The sequence below is a fragment of the Palaemon carinicauda genome, chromosome 26 (assembly GCF_036898095.1).
Source record: "Palaemon carinicauda isolate YSFRI2023 chromosome 26, ASM3689809v2, whole genome shotgun sequence".
Taxonomy (NCBI): domain Eukaryota; kingdom Metazoa; phylum Arthropoda; class Malacostraca; order Decapoda; family Palaemonidae; genus Palaemon; species Palaemon carinicauda.
Genome location: NC_090750.1, coordinates 94,788,022 through 94,803,189, shown reverse-complemented (window position 1 = coordinate 94,803,189; position 15,168 = coordinate 94,788,022). Strand labels below are relative to the sequence as shown.

At 46.7% G+C, this 15,168-nt stretch overlaps 1 protein-coding gene across 4 annotated transcripts in view; it reads right to left on the bottom strand.

Annotated features, from left to right (window-relative positions):
- Window positions 1-15,168, bottom strand: part of LOC137619702 (zinc finger protein ZFP2-like) — a 216,539-nt gene that overhangs the window by 132,642 nt on the left and 68,729 nt on the right. Inside the window, exon 1 of one of the 4 annotated variants that reach the window (XM_068349984.1) lies at window positions 8,993-9,138. The exons of the other annotated variants lie outside the window; for them this stretch is intronic. The gene's annotated coding sequence lies outside the window, so the exon portion shown is untranslated. Of the gene's footprint in view, window positions 1-8,992; window positions 9,139-15,168 lie in introns of those variants that run through there. 4 annotated transcript variants of the gene reach the window in all.

The following is a 15,168-nucleotide window of genomic DNA, read 5'->3' as shown; positions in this document are numbered from 1 at the left end:
TCATGGGTCCTAAAAAGCTTAGTTTCGGTTCAGGAAGTAGTAGTAGTGGTGAGAAAAAGAGGAAGTCTATGCTTTCATTAGAATTAAAGCAGGAAATAATAGAAAAGCATGAGCGAGGTGTACGTGTTAGCGATCTGGCTAAACAATATGGCCGGAATATGTCTACAATCTCGATGATCATAAAACAGAAGTCAGCCATTAAAGCAGTGAAACCTTCGAAGGGGATCACGATTATTTCTAAACGTCGTAGCCCTACTCTGGAAGAGATGGAACGCCTTTTGTTGATCTGGATAAAGGACAAGGAGATTGTTGGCGATACGATCACGGAAATGATCATTTGTGAGAAGGCCAGCGCTATCTACAGTGACTTGAAGGCGGCGCGCTCTCGGGGTGACGCGGGGGAGAGTTTAGCCGATCCTACGACAGAAGAATTCAAGGCGCCTCGAGGTTGGTTCGAGAAATTTAGGAAACGGACCGGGATTCATTCAGTTGTTCGTCATGGTGAAGCTTTGAGTTCGGACACCAAGGCTGCTAAAGACTTTGTTAAAATGTTCATAAGCATCGTGGCGGAGGAAGGTTACGTAGAGCAGCAGGTGTTCAACTGTGATGAAACCGGTCTGTTTTGGAAAAAGATGCCTAGTCGAACGTACATTACCGCCGAAGAAAAGAAAATGCCTGGACATAAGCCAATGAAGGATCGGTTGACTCTTGCGCTTTGTGCCAACGCCAGCGGGGACTGCAAAATAAAGCCGTTATTGGTTTATCATTCCGAAAACCCAAGGGCATTTAAAGCACATAGAATTAATAAAGACCTGCTGCATGTTCTATGGCATTCTAATTCTAAGGCTTGGGTTACTAGGCATATCTTTGTGAAATGGGTAACCGTAGTTTTCGGCCCTGCTGTCAAGAAGTATCTTCAGGAGAGAAATTTGCCTTTGAAGTGCTTGCTTTGTTTGGACAATGCACCCGCTCACCCCGCCGGACTCGAAGATGATATTATCGACAAATATCGTGCACTGCTTAAAGATCATTGATCAGCCTTGGGAGGGAATAACTCGTCGGACCCTGAATTCTGCTTGGAAGAAGCTTTGGCCTGATGCTGTTGCTCCCAGAGATTTTGAAGGTTTTAGCCCCGAGAATGAACCTGTGCTTGCCGCCGAGGAAGACGTCGAAGATATTGTATCCCTTGGCAAGTCCATGGGTCTGGAGGTGGATGAAGATGACATCACCGAACTCGTCGATGAGCATCACGAAGAACTCAACACCGAGGAACTCAAGGAGCTGCAAGCCATGCAGCATGATGAGTTCCAAGCGCAGTTGAGTGAGACGGAGGAGATCGAGGAGGTAGGCGAAATCTTAGGTACAGCGGAAATAAAACAGATGTTGGCATATCATCAACACGTTGTTGATTTCATCGACAAGCATCACCCACAGAAACTTTAGGTTTGCCGTGTTGTTGCGCAGTTCGATGTTTGCTTAACACATTTTACAAAAATCCTCAAAAGCCGTGCAAAGCAACTTTCACTCGATAGTTTCTTTAAAAAATCTTTAAAACGGTCTAGTGATCATGATGAAAAGAAAGAAAGTGAAGCAAAGAAAAGGAAAACCAAATCTAGTGAAAGTGATGAAAATTAAAAATAAGAAAAGAAAAAATGTAAAAAAAAAAAAATATAAAATTATAAAAATGAAAAAAAAAAATAAGCTAAGTTAAGTTAAAGTTCACGTAGTAGTGTAAGTTAGTGTAAGTTACCATACACGTTATCGTACAAAGTCACCGTCCCTACCTCCTCGATGATCTTCCGTCTCCTGCGTAGAAGTCCCTACAACTGCGCTGGCCTGTCGCTAAGGTAAAGTGTTACATTACAATCAGTTTTTTATTTACTATTTCATTATTATTATTCTTTTTTTGGGTTTCTTATATGACAAATTCGAAGATAATTTGTATTTTTCCTAACCATACAAACCTTAGCTATTTACATTGGGTTTACCTTTTAGCGCAGCTGAAATGGCGAGCCATTAGAATTTAACGAGGGTGTATTACCCCCCCGCTAGTTAGCGGGGGGGTAGGGGAGTGGTAGCTAGCTACCCCTCCCCCCCCTCACACACCGATGAATGCTCACTTTCACTTAGAGGTAGGACTTGTCTTGGGGAACAGGGCTGGCGGGCAAATATGTGTAAATAGCTAAGGTTTGTATGGTTAGGAAAAATACAAATTATCTTCGAATTTGTCATTTGTTCCGTAACCGAAATACAAACCACGCTATTTACATTGGGTGACTTACCCATTAGGTAGGGTGGAAAGTACCCAGCCATACTGGCTTTGGCTTTACCCGGGGACTCAGAATCCGAGTGAGTCGCACTCGAGAAAAGGAGTCCCTGCACCTCACAAGTTCCTTGCTCCGCAAGGAACCGTGTGGCCTACATAAGCTTGTGCGTGAAGGAAGAAGTGTGACCCGTCCTAGGCAGTTGACCTGGAGTTCCAGAAGGAACTCTGGGTTAGGACGTTCCCAATACCACCTCGTCAGGGTATGGGGGACGCGACAGTATTGACTCAATACTCGGAACACAAGGAAGCATGGTTTACCTGCAGAGGTTCGAGGTCAGCTATGCAGAGACCAAGATGCTGCTTCCCCGTAGAGGGGATGATGATGAAAGAAATAAGGGCCAGACATACTTCTTTCGTTCATGCAGACTAAAACCTGATAACAATGTCCTCAACCTTCTGCTACCTGTCCAAAAAGGAGCCTGAGGTTAGACCAGCTGTTGTGTAGCCACCACAGAGCGATAGAAAACGTATCGAGACTCCTGTGGGTCACGCCCTGCAGGAAGCGGGCTGCGAAGGTCATTAGACGCTTCCAGACTCCAGCTTGTAGCGCCTGCGTCACAGAGTAGTATTACTCGAAGGCGAGGGACGTTGCGATGTATCCAACATCGTGCTGTAGGGCGACGTGACGGGGGAGGGTCTGGAGACAGGTCGAGATGAATGTCCTTGAGTCCAGGCTGAAGAGGTATACTGGTGACTCTCCCCCATGTCCTCCTTGTGCTCCCAAATCGGCTGCAACTGAGGACAAACTGCAGCTGTTCCCAAAGCTAACCTCTCGATTCCTTTACTGGCAAGAAAGAGAAGGTCTTGGGACATCAGATACAGAATGGAGACTCAAAATCTTGAAGGAATTGGACCGAAGGGCCAGGACCCCCCGATTCTGAGTCTAGCCAACAACTCAGGAGCGAACCTGAATGTTGCCTTCCCCTCTTCCTTAGAAAGGGCGGAGTCGTACGAGACCAAGAAGATTGCTTACACACTGGCCGTAGCCAGAGTGAGCAGGAGACCCAAGGCGGAATACAATCCGAGGACTGTCGTAAAGGGTCTTGAGAAGATCTCTTAAAGGACTAAAAGTCCGAGCCATGCTCCAAGTTGGAGGTCTTCCTCCGACTAGGGCAGGGACGATCGTAGCTTCGCATGAGCGAGGAAAGATCCAGCGGGCAGGAAAAGTTATTCCTATAAGCCTGAAGGTCAGGGCAAGGCTGAGCGACAGGCTTCATTTCCAAGAGCGGAAAGGAGTTTCCTCCCGCCGAAAGGCAATAAGACCGTTATTGCTGGAGAAGAGGCCTCAAGGGAAGAGGTATATCTCCCACGGCACCAACCACCGAAGACTCTTCACTTTGCCTGGAAGACCCCTGCGGATGACTATCGCAGATGACGCGACCTCCGTACCGCAACTGTAACGGGTTGTCTCTTCTTGAGGAGGCGGCGTAGTGTCTCCAGGCATGAAGCCGAAGCGACGCCTCGGTTCGGGAGAGATGTCGCAGTGTGGTTGTTTGAGTAGTCTGCGCCATGGGAAAAGCTGAAAGCTCTGCTTGACTGAGAACAGGTACTGCGACTCTCCTCAGTCTTGCCACAGTCAACTGAAAGGAAGGCTCGGAGGATGTGGCAACAGAATCTGGCGTCCCCAGATGGTCACCCATCCAAGTACCGACCAGAACCGACGTTGCTTAACCTTGCCGGACGGACGAGAAGCGGGGTTTCCAACGTGGTAAGGCTGTTGACTCAATATCATGGCCAGATACTCCAGATGTTGAGGCAGAAGAAGAGAAGGCTCCAAGCAAAGTACCATGAACCCACATTCATGGTAAGCATCCGGAAGCTTATCCCGGCGCTGAAGAAGGTCGAACCCGAGCCTACCGGAGTTGACCAGCCCTCCAAAAAGCAGAGGAGGCGGAAGCCTGCACCTGAGCGGCCATGAGGAAAGCAGGGAGAGTTCTCTGGGGAAAAAACTGTTATGCCACGGCGGGATAGCCACACTGCATCATAAGCAGGAATACTTGCAGTCTAGGCTGAATTCCACGAGCTCCCTGGAAGATGGATGGAATAGAAACTGAAAGTACCCGTCCTTCCGAACAAGGGTTTAAGGAGTCCTGTCGCCTCGTTACCAGTCTGATCGATTCTGCTGTTCTACGCTGGCCGAAGTTTGTTCGCCAAACTTGATCAGGGCTGAGAGGTCGACTACGGAACTCCCCTCTCAGATCCTTCCCTACAAGAAAGGATCGACTGAAGAGGCCGGGGGTGAAGCCGTCGATGATCCTATGGAGGACCTTCGCCTAAGGTATGGATCATTCTGCCCAACCGGGCAACTCTTGCCGATGCTATGGCATAGAGGTTCAGAGACACTGAATTCGCTGACAGAGACGGCAGGCGCGATATCCTTGGCTGATCACAGAGATTGTGCGGGAATGGGCATCGGGAAGCTGTCATCCGGATGAGTAACCTTAAGCATCCTCCCAGCGAGAAACCTGCAATCCTAGAGTTCGTGAACTCTGCCGCTCCTTTTAGGACTATGCCCCCCCGGGGGAGCCTCCCGTGCCATCTGTTCCTGACAGGAGGAAACTGCAATTGGACACCTTGTCCCAGTTGTCGTAGCCGATAACTTAGGCCGACGTGGTTGAAAGAAAAGGGCGCTGGAGCCCTGGAGTGTCTGGAAGAAAGCGCCTTGGAGGAGTGAAAACGGAAGTCGATTTCCTCCGCACAGCCGCTGTCTAAGTCTCTGTCCTTGGGCACAAACAAACTCTTCTCAAGGATGGAAGGGTGTCTGAGGTCGTCGACCTCCACAGATGAGACACCTGAAGGAAGCCCTCAGTCAGCGCGTCCAGATGGTACAACATCGAGCTTGTCAGCAAGTTATATACTTAACGACGAAAGGCCAAGGTGCCTGAGCTCGAGAGGAGGAAAGTACCCATGATCTTCCTGTAGCTTCCTTGAACCAAACCTCGGGCCGTAACCAAGGAGGGAAAGGACCTGGTAAGCCCCCAGAGGAAGGGGTAAGCAGTCACCCCTTGTCCGACGGAGAAATCTCGAACGGAAAGCCCCCCCGTCAAAAATCCTTCCAGGGAATGACGGGGAAGGGCTAACCCAGGTTCTGGAAAGAGGAGTGTTGCTCAGACCTCCCTGATGTTTCTTCCAATTCTTGCAAGTGCCATGCTCTGCGTTTACGGGGTGAGGCCGTGTTCTGGAAATACGCTCCAAAAGAACTCGCCAGGCTGGCCATGCTGCGAAAACCCCAATGGGAATCGTGGTCGCAATCGCCCTGGAGCTCGCGCGATGGTAATTCAAAGATTTGCGCGTGGGCGAACGTGGAAGCGCCCATGCGCAGTCACGCAGGAACGCAAACGAAGGTGAGCGAAGGAGCGCAGAAGGAGGGCGAGCGTGGTAGGAAGGGCGAGAGCTGGTGGTCGGCGAGCGATAACCCATAGACGAGCAATGGATACTGCAAGAATTAAGCCGACGTTTGTGCGAAGAAACACTGTAGGTTCGAGCGATGGAACACCATCCGTTCGCGCGACGGAACACCGTCGGTTCATGCGACGGAACACCGTCCGTCCGCGCGACGGAACACCGTCCGTCCGCGCGACGGAACACCGTCCGTCCGCGCGACGGAATACCGTTGGTTTGCGAACGGGCGAACATTGGAGAGCATGGGCGCGGACGCCCATGAGCGTAGACGTGCAGGCACGTGGGCGTGTGGGCGCGCAGGCGAATGATCGCGCGGGCGCGCAGGCGAGCGGTCGCGCGGGCGCGCAGGCGAGCGGTCGCGCGGGCGAGCAGTCGCGCGGGTGGGCAGGTGAATGAGCGCGAGTCCGAGGCGGCGAACGCAAGCGTTAGCGTGATGGCGAGGAAACGCGCTGCCGCGTGGGCGAGGAAGACCGCTGGCGGTATGGATCAACAGGCGATCGGTGGTGAGCTGGTGAGCGCTAACGCGCAGGTTGGCGATGGCGCGTTGTGGCATGTCGACGCGTTGGCGAGCGATGGCGAGCGATCGCGCAATGGCGAGCAGCATGCGAAGGTGAGCGATCGCGCGATGGCGAGCGGTCGCGCGGGCGCGCAGGCGAGCGGTCGCGCGGGCGCGCAGGCGAGCGGTCGCGAGGGTGGGCAGGTGAATGAGCGCGAGCGCGAGTCCGAGGCGGCGAACGCAAGCGTTAGCGTGATGGCGAGGAAGACCGCTGGCGGTATGGATCAACAGGCGATCGGTGGTGAGCTGGTGAGCGCTAACGCGCAGGTTGGCGATGGCGCGTTGTGGCATGTCGACGCGTTGGCGAGCGATGGCGAGCGATCGCGCAATGGCGAGCAGCATACGAAGGTGAGCGATCGCGCGATGGTGAGCAGCATCCGCAGGTGGGCGATCGCGCGATGGCGAGCAGCATCCGCAGGTGGGCGATCGCGCGATGGCGAGCAGCATCCGCAGGTGGGCGATCGCGCGATGGCGAGCAGCATCCGCAGGTGGGCGATCGCGCGATGGCGAGCAGCATGCGCAGGTGAGCTAGTAGCTGGCGAACCATGTTCCTTCAGAAGTGTTGGAGAACGTTGGCGTGCCGGCTGTAACACACACGGGCGATCCGGAGATCGCTGAGAGACAGGTGATCGCTGGCGAGCTGATGATCGCTGACGAGCAGAAGGCAACGCGTGGAAGCCTGCGCATAGAGGAGGAGTCCTTGACCCAGACCTGAACCGAAGTTCTAGATCGCGAGGGCGAACGTGGGCGCACAGGGCGCGTAACAGGAACCAACAGGAACAGCAGGGATGATCATCATGAGAGCGCTGACGAACAGGAGAGCGCTGATGAGCAGGAGAGCGCCTGTGCGCTAACACTGAGCAGGAGCAGGAGAGAACACAGCAGAAGGGCGCGCAGGGGAACCCTGACACGCAAGGGAAGAACCCCCGTGGGAGGCAACCCTTTTCCCCGAAGGGATCGTTGTCCGTCGGTAGACTGATGTCCGTCGGAAGACCGTTGTCTGTCCGCCGGGAGACTGATGTCCGTCGGAAGACCGTTGTCCGTCGGGAAGACCGTTGCCCGTCGGAAGACGAGATCAGACTGCTGTCCATCTGCACCAAGGCGGAAGATCAAGAAAAAGGAGTTGTAGGCTGCAAACGGAGATTCAAAAAGGCGCCTCTTAGCACCCTTATAGGGAGATGAGAGGCCCTTACGACGAGGCGGACGGTGGGCCTTACGGCGAGGGAGGCCAACAGCAACAGCAGCAGAAGAATCCTCCGAAGAGGAGTCATTATGAGTGTACTCTCTCGCGAACGAAAGAGAAACACTTCGTAGAAGAGACTGGTCAGCCAGTGACCTAAAAGGAGCAATCCTCCGAAGAGGAGCTCCTGCAGTTGCCCAGCCCCTTGAGCGAAACTGCAGGTGTGACCGCTCAACACCAAGAGCATAGTCGCACGAAAAAAAGGCAAGAGAAGAACCCCCCAAAAGGGGAAAAACTCAAGCCTGGACAGGAAAAACTTCCCTCGGAAGGAAAGTTACCCGCCCAAGGAGGCAAGCCTCCTGAGAGTTCTAAAATGAACTGGAGAGCTGTCCGTCGTCACGGGAGTACTTCCAGTAGAAGGAGACACGCCCCTGACGAAAATCCAAGGGGGGAGGCAGCAACAGCCGAATCCCCAGGCCTCAACAAGACAGCTCACACCGTTGCCATATTACAGAAACGAACTAGATCGGTAACTGTAAAAAAATAAAACAAAAATCATTAGTACACATTCATTCCCCCGGGAAGGCTCCGAAGATGATTCCCGAGGGAAAGGAAACAAGAATTACACAACAGGCACGTGCCCTCACAACCACTTACACTCACGGAAGTTGAGCTGTAACCAAAACAGAATTATAACAATTATAATTATGTAACTATGTAATTATGTAATTTAAAAATGAATGAACACTAAAGAAAGAACGAAAACCCCGAAAGGAATCGTTCTACAAGCTGAAAAAAAAAAACAACTACAATTAGATTCATAAACTAATTGAGACAAACGTACGGCGTAGCAACCCCCCCACACAGAAAGGAAGCTACAAGGGCGTAGTAACACGTAGTAAAAGGGTGAACGACCTCAAGAGAAAGAGAGAGAGAAAGACCGAAGTCAAACTCGATCGCCACCCAAAAAATACGCCGTGGTGGCCAAACTGCCCGAGGACACCACGTAGATATCGTACACCACACACACAAAGCTGAAAGAAAAGTAAGCAATTAAGTAAAGACAAAACAAACAATGGCTGCTAAGAGAGGACCAAGACAGAGACATCTGTCACAGTCCGAGCCAAAAGTGAAAGTGAGCATTCATCGGTGTGTGAGGGGGGGGAGGGGTAGCTAGCTACCACTCCCCTACCCCCCCGCTAACTAGCGCGGGGGTAATACACCCTCGTTAAATTCTAATGGCTCGCCATTTCAGCTGCGCTAAAAGGTAAACCCAATGTAAATAGCGTGGTTTGTATTTCGGTTACGGAACAAATGTATTTATTATACAGGTATTGTATTAATGTCATGTGTAATTATGTGTAGCCATTTATTAAGGATTTATTATGGGTTTTTAGGCTGAGAAACGAATTAAATAAATTATCATTTATTCTTATGGGAGTATTTGCTCCAACATACGATCGTTTTAACATATGAAGCCGTTTCTGGAACGAATTAAGATCGTATGTAGAGGTATCACTGTACTTACCCGCTGGTTATATAAGAATGGCTAAAGTCCCTGGACGCCCGGCAATAATATTCAAAATCTCGCAGATATGCCAGGTGTATACTAGCGCTCCTGCGGTAGACAGGCCGAACTAATCCAACCACTTCAGATCTTCCATTCCCCTTGGTCTCTAGAAAGGAGGAGGGTGGGATTAAAACTTATACAGTATAACCAGCAGGTAAGTATGTTAAAAAATTTATTTTATTATGAAAATATGACAAATTCGGAGATAATTTGTATATTTCCTAACCATACAAACCTTAGCTATTTACATAGGGTTTACTTTCGGCGTAGCTGAAATGACGAGCCATTAGAATTTTAACGAGGGTGTATTACCCCCGCGCTAGTTAACAAGGGGGTAGGGGAGTGGTAGCTAGCTACCCCTCCCCCCCCTCACACACCGGTGAACTGCTTCACTTCACTTAGAGATAGGACTTGCCTTGGGGGACAGGGCTGGCGGGCAAATATGTGTAAATAGCTAAGGTTTGTATGGTTAGGAAAAATACAAATTATCTCCGAATTTGTCATTTGTTCTGTAACTGAAATACAAACCATGCTATTTACATAGGGTGACTTACCCTTAGGTAGGGTGGAAAGTCCCCAGCCTTACTGGCTTTGGCTTACCCAGGGACTCAGAATCAGAGTGAGCAGCACTCGAGAAAAAGTGTCCCTGAACCTCGCAAGTAGCAAGAAACGTGCGGCCTACATAAGCTTGTGTGTGGAGGGAAGAAGTGTGACTTGTCCTAGGAAGTCAATCTAAAGTCCTTTAGCTGGAATTCTAGGCTAGGACGTTCCCAATACCACCTCGTCAGGGTATGGGGGACGCGACAGTATTAACTTAATACTAGGAACACAAGGAAGCATGGTTTACCTGCAGAGGTTTGAGGTCAGCTATGCAGAGAACCCAGGAATTGAATTGAATATGGGATTTAGGCATTAAGCCAAGCACTGGGGCATCAAAGGCCATTCAGCGCTATACAACGAAAATCATTCAATCATATCTGTACACTCACACCATTTAGTATCATTTTAACCTTTAATACAAAACGTAACACTTTCATACAATAAAATCTAGATGTGAAATAAATAGGGATTAAAAGGGTAAAATAAATAAATAAATTAATAAAATCAATTATAGCTCGTAATATAACCCAATACTTTGTATAAATTTTCTCAGGTTCAGGGTATTACAGTTTTCCCCCAGTATATCTCTTAACGGTTTGTCCTGGAGTAAATGTGTCCTCCTCTGGAGATTAAAAACAGGACAATCGACTAAAATATGTTTAACATCCATTGTCACTTGACAGGTATTACAAAGAGGGGCCTGTCTCCCTTCCCCACTCTTCATTAAATAATTGTGCGTTGCATGTGTATGGCCAATACGCAGCCTAGTTAAAATAATGGTATCCCTTCTACTTGTAGAATTACAAGATGACCATTTATCCACCAATGGGTGGATTTGTTTCAATTTTGTATTGGTGGTCAGTTCAGACCATCGAGCTTGCCACTTATTTTTACAGTAAAGATGAATCTCACTTTTAAGATCTTTGTAAGGAATACTCAAGGGGGATGGATTACTTAGCCCTGAAGCTTCCTTTGCTGCCTTATCTACTTGTTCATTCCCATCCACCCCAACATGGGCAGGGACCCAACAGAAGTGAACACTGATACTCTTCCTAGATTGCAGAAGTACTAACCAGTCCTGCACCTCTTGTACTAGATGATGGCCTGGCATAATTTGTTTTAATGAGAGTAAAACACTATTGGAATCCGTAAAAATTGTATAAAAACTATTTTGGTTGCCATTTTTAAAAATATGTTGGACTGCGAGAATTATTGCGTACAGCTCAGCAGTAAAAATTGAACAAGAGTATGGGAGTTTCCTTCTAATAACAATATCCCCCACCACAGCTGCACTTCCAACTCCTGCAGCCGATTTGGAGCCATCTGTAAAAACATGTTTCCCATGATGTTGAGCAGCATGATTTAAAAACTCACTTTTCATAACCCTACTAGGTAAGGTATTTTTCCCTCCTGCCGTAAAACATACTTTAACAGGTGGATTACACCAAGGAGGAGACTTGGGATATCCTACCTCTGCTATCTGTGCTGTTAACAAGCCTACTTCTCTAGCATCATTTTTCAGCTGTACTTCCAAAGGCTTAGGCACTCTAGATCTGTTAGGAGCCCGATCTAAAGGCGCCCTAACATATTTACAGTTAGGATTGTTTCTCACAGCAAGGGACCTAGCTAAAAACCTCAAACTCAACTCCTCTCTGCGAATGGAAAGGGGAGGTATGCCAGAATCAACATAGAGACTGTCAATGGGAGATGTTCTGTAAGCACCTGTGCAGATGCGAAGCCCAGCATTGTGAACAATATCAAGTTTTCCAAGTAAAGTCTTTGTAGCTGACCCATATATTTGGCATGCATAGTCTAACTTGCTCAGACACAAAGATGTATAAATTCTAAGCAAAGTTGTTCTATCAGCACCCCAATCAAAATGCGATATCACTTTCAGAATGTTCAGTGACTTCTTAACCCTGATAGATAGGTCATTTATATGGGGACCAAATGTCATTTTCTTGTCGAAAATGACTCCAAGAAACTTGACACTATCCTCATATGGCAAAATACAATCATTTAAGAAAAGGGTGGGGATCTCTTCCCTTTTACGAGTACGAGTAAAGCGAATAGCTTTGGTCTTCTGAGGAGAAAACATGAATCCGCGAGAATTTGCCCATGCGGAAGCAGCATTTATTGCAATTTGAAGATTTTGGCATGCTTGTAGTGCAGATGATCCACTACAATAAATTGCAAAGTCATCGACAAATAGTGATCCTTGTATGCCAGGAGGTATGTGACTAATGAGACTATTAATTGCAACAGCAAACAAGGTCACACTCAATACGCTGCCTTGGGGGACACCTTCTTCTTGCATGTAGGATGAAGATAGTTCTGACCCTACTCTCACTTTAATGGAGCGGTTTGATAAAAATTCTTCAATAAAAGAGAACATATGTCCTCCTATACCCCACGAGGCCAATTGCTTTAAAATACCACCCCTCCATGTGGTGTCATATGCCTTTTCGAGGTCAAAAAAGACACCCACCACCTGGTTTTGGTTAGAAAAAGCATTTGAAATTTCCCTTGATAACATCAGCAAAGGGTCTAGAGTACTTCGGTTCTTCCTAAAACCAAACTGTCTGTTAGATAAAAGATTTTTTGATTCTAGATACCACACAAGTCTGTTGTTGATCATTCTCTCAAATAGTTTGCATATGCAACTGGTCAAGGATATGGGCCTATAACTAGATGGCAGTTCTGGGTCTTTACCAGACTTGTGGCCTGGAATTACAATTGAAGTATGCCAGGAATCAGGAGATGTATGGGAAGCCCATAGACCATTAAAGGTTTCTAATAAAAATTCCTTGGTATCCACTGGAAGATGTGATATCATTTCATACCGGATGCCATCCTCACCTGGGGCAGTTAAAGAAGAGCTGGAGATAGCATTTTGCATCTCCTCCATACTAAAAGGCAGGTTAAAAGCTTCAGTATTTGAAGAAGCAGGAGGAACAACAGATGTTGATGCTCTAATTTGTTGAAATGCTGGGGAATAGTTGTCAGCACTTGATACATAAGCAAAGTGCTTAGCAAGAACCTCTGCTACATCTTTGGGGTCAGATATATATCTATTATTTTCCCTTAATATTGGTAGAGGCTTAGGGACGAATTTACCTTGAAGTTTTCTAATCTTGTCCCATATTTCCTTTGAAGGAGTTTTGGTATTAATATTAGATATATATTTCTTCCAAGATGCTCTCTTTGCTTTTTTAAAAATTCTTTTTTGTTTGGCACAGGCTCTGAGATATGCTATTCTATCTGCTAAATAGTTTGTCCTCAAGTATCTTCTGAAACAAGTTCGGGTCACTTTTCTTGCGTTGGCACATTCTTTACTCCACCAAGGAACTACAGAGCGATGAGGTAAACCGCATGTTTTAGGTATAAACTTGCTAGCATTATCATCAATAATATTTTCAAGATGTTGATAGGCATGCACTGGAGATGTAAATTCATCATATTCTTTATCAGTGTGTGAACAGTTTTCATAAGCTGCCCAGTCTGCCTCATCTATCTTCCATTTTGGTGGACACTGAGAAGGAAGATTATGGACATAATTTAACATTATTGGCCAATGGTCACTGCCATGTAGGTGTTCATTTACTGACCAAAGGTAGTCCAATCGAATGGATGAGGAACAGATTGACAAATCAATGGCTGATGTAGAGTTGTGGACTACATCATACCTAGTTGGAGAACCATCATTCATTAGTATTACATCATTGTTGTCGATTAATTCTTCAACAAGATTACCCCATCTATCGCACACATTTCCACCCCATAAAGTATGCTTTGCATTAAAATCACCCATTAAAATAAAAGGGGCAGGAAGCTGATTGATCAAGTCTTGGAGGTCAGAAAGTCTAAGCCTTCTTGGATTACCAGCATGATCTAAGAGGAAAAGTTCTAAGGATGGTTCAATATATAGCGAGCATAAAGTAATTTTTTTCCCGATATGAGTTCTAACTGCACATGCCTGTAGTGGTGTATTGAGTGGGATTGTTTCAAATTTTACAGATTTGTGAATAATAAAACCTGTACCACCTTGAGCTCTTGCAGCTTGCAAAGGAGGGGATCTACAAAAATGATAATTGAGTCCGGGATTAAATGGTTTGTCACTGATCTTGGTTTCCTGTAGGCAAATTACCTTCGTGTCTGAGTCCCTGGTTAAAATTTTTATTTGCTCAATGCTAGTACTTAGACCTCTGCAATTCCACTGGATGATAGACATTATCTTTTGTTATTATTTTTCTTTGTCTCATTTGTCTTTTGGGACTTTTCAGATGAAGCCATGTAAGGCCTGGAGATGGAAGGCTTTACTAGGCCACCACTCTTCTTTTCTTTCTTTCTAGGATCTTTATAAGAGTCAACCTTAGTATCATGAGCAGTAGGGCACTTACCTGACTTAGATGAAGGTGAGGATGATGGGGACCTTTTCCTCTTTGGAAGATCTTGTTTTCCAATCTCCATCAAATCGGGTAGAGATTCTGCCTGAGACAATACATTTAAGGTGGTGGAAGCCACATTGGCTTCCTTGGAGGATTGTGCTAGAACTTCAACAGTTCGAGCACTTAACCCAGAAGGCTGGGCTACTACCTCTAGGGGAGATGCTCCTATCGGTGACAATACTTTTGGTGTGTTGGACACCATATTGACCTCTTTGGAGGTTTGTGCTCTGGCTTTTATAGCCTGAGCACTTGACCCAGATGGCTGGGCTACTACCACTAAGGGAGATGCACCTGACGGGCCAGGTGCTGCCACTGGTCCCCCTGTGGTAGTAAAGGGTAGTGGATTATAATCTTTTGTTGGCATCTTAACCGCGCGAGCAAAATTAAGTTGCCGATTGAGTAAATGCTTTGCATAACCTACACTTATATGTTCAGCATTTGCTTTCAAGATTGCAGCTTCTTCATTCTTGTATTCTCTACATCTTTTATCATTTGGTTTATGATTATCTTTACAGTTTGCACAGGTTGTATCTCTGTTGCATTGGCCATGTTCTAACAAAGAACAGTTAATACAGATCTTCGTATTATTGCAGTACCGGGAAGGGTGACCGTACTTGAAACAATTAAAGCATTGTAAAGGCCTAGGTTTATATTCTCGAACACGTACTCTTTCATTCTCAATAATTATATGATCTGGTATAACAGGGGTTTCAAATGTTAAAACTACCATGCTTGTTTGAGGGATCTTACTTACTTTCCAAACATTAGCAGGGCACATGTCCAGAATTTCTGGTTCTGAGAATTCATATAGATCTTTATCAAAAACTACTCCTTTACCATAGCTGAAGCTCATATGTGGTTTAATATCCTTAATAGGATCAATTTCTGCAATCTTCATGCCACAAAGCATGTGAGCTTGAGTATCTGATTTTGCATTAATCAAAACAGATTGCTTACCGTATCTACTAATATCCTTACTTTTAATTAAACCAACTTTTTTTTGTATAAATTTACTAATCTTATAATAGTTATAATTATCTATCTTTCCAGATGCAATTATCCATGTTGGGGGCTTGGGGGTTCTTA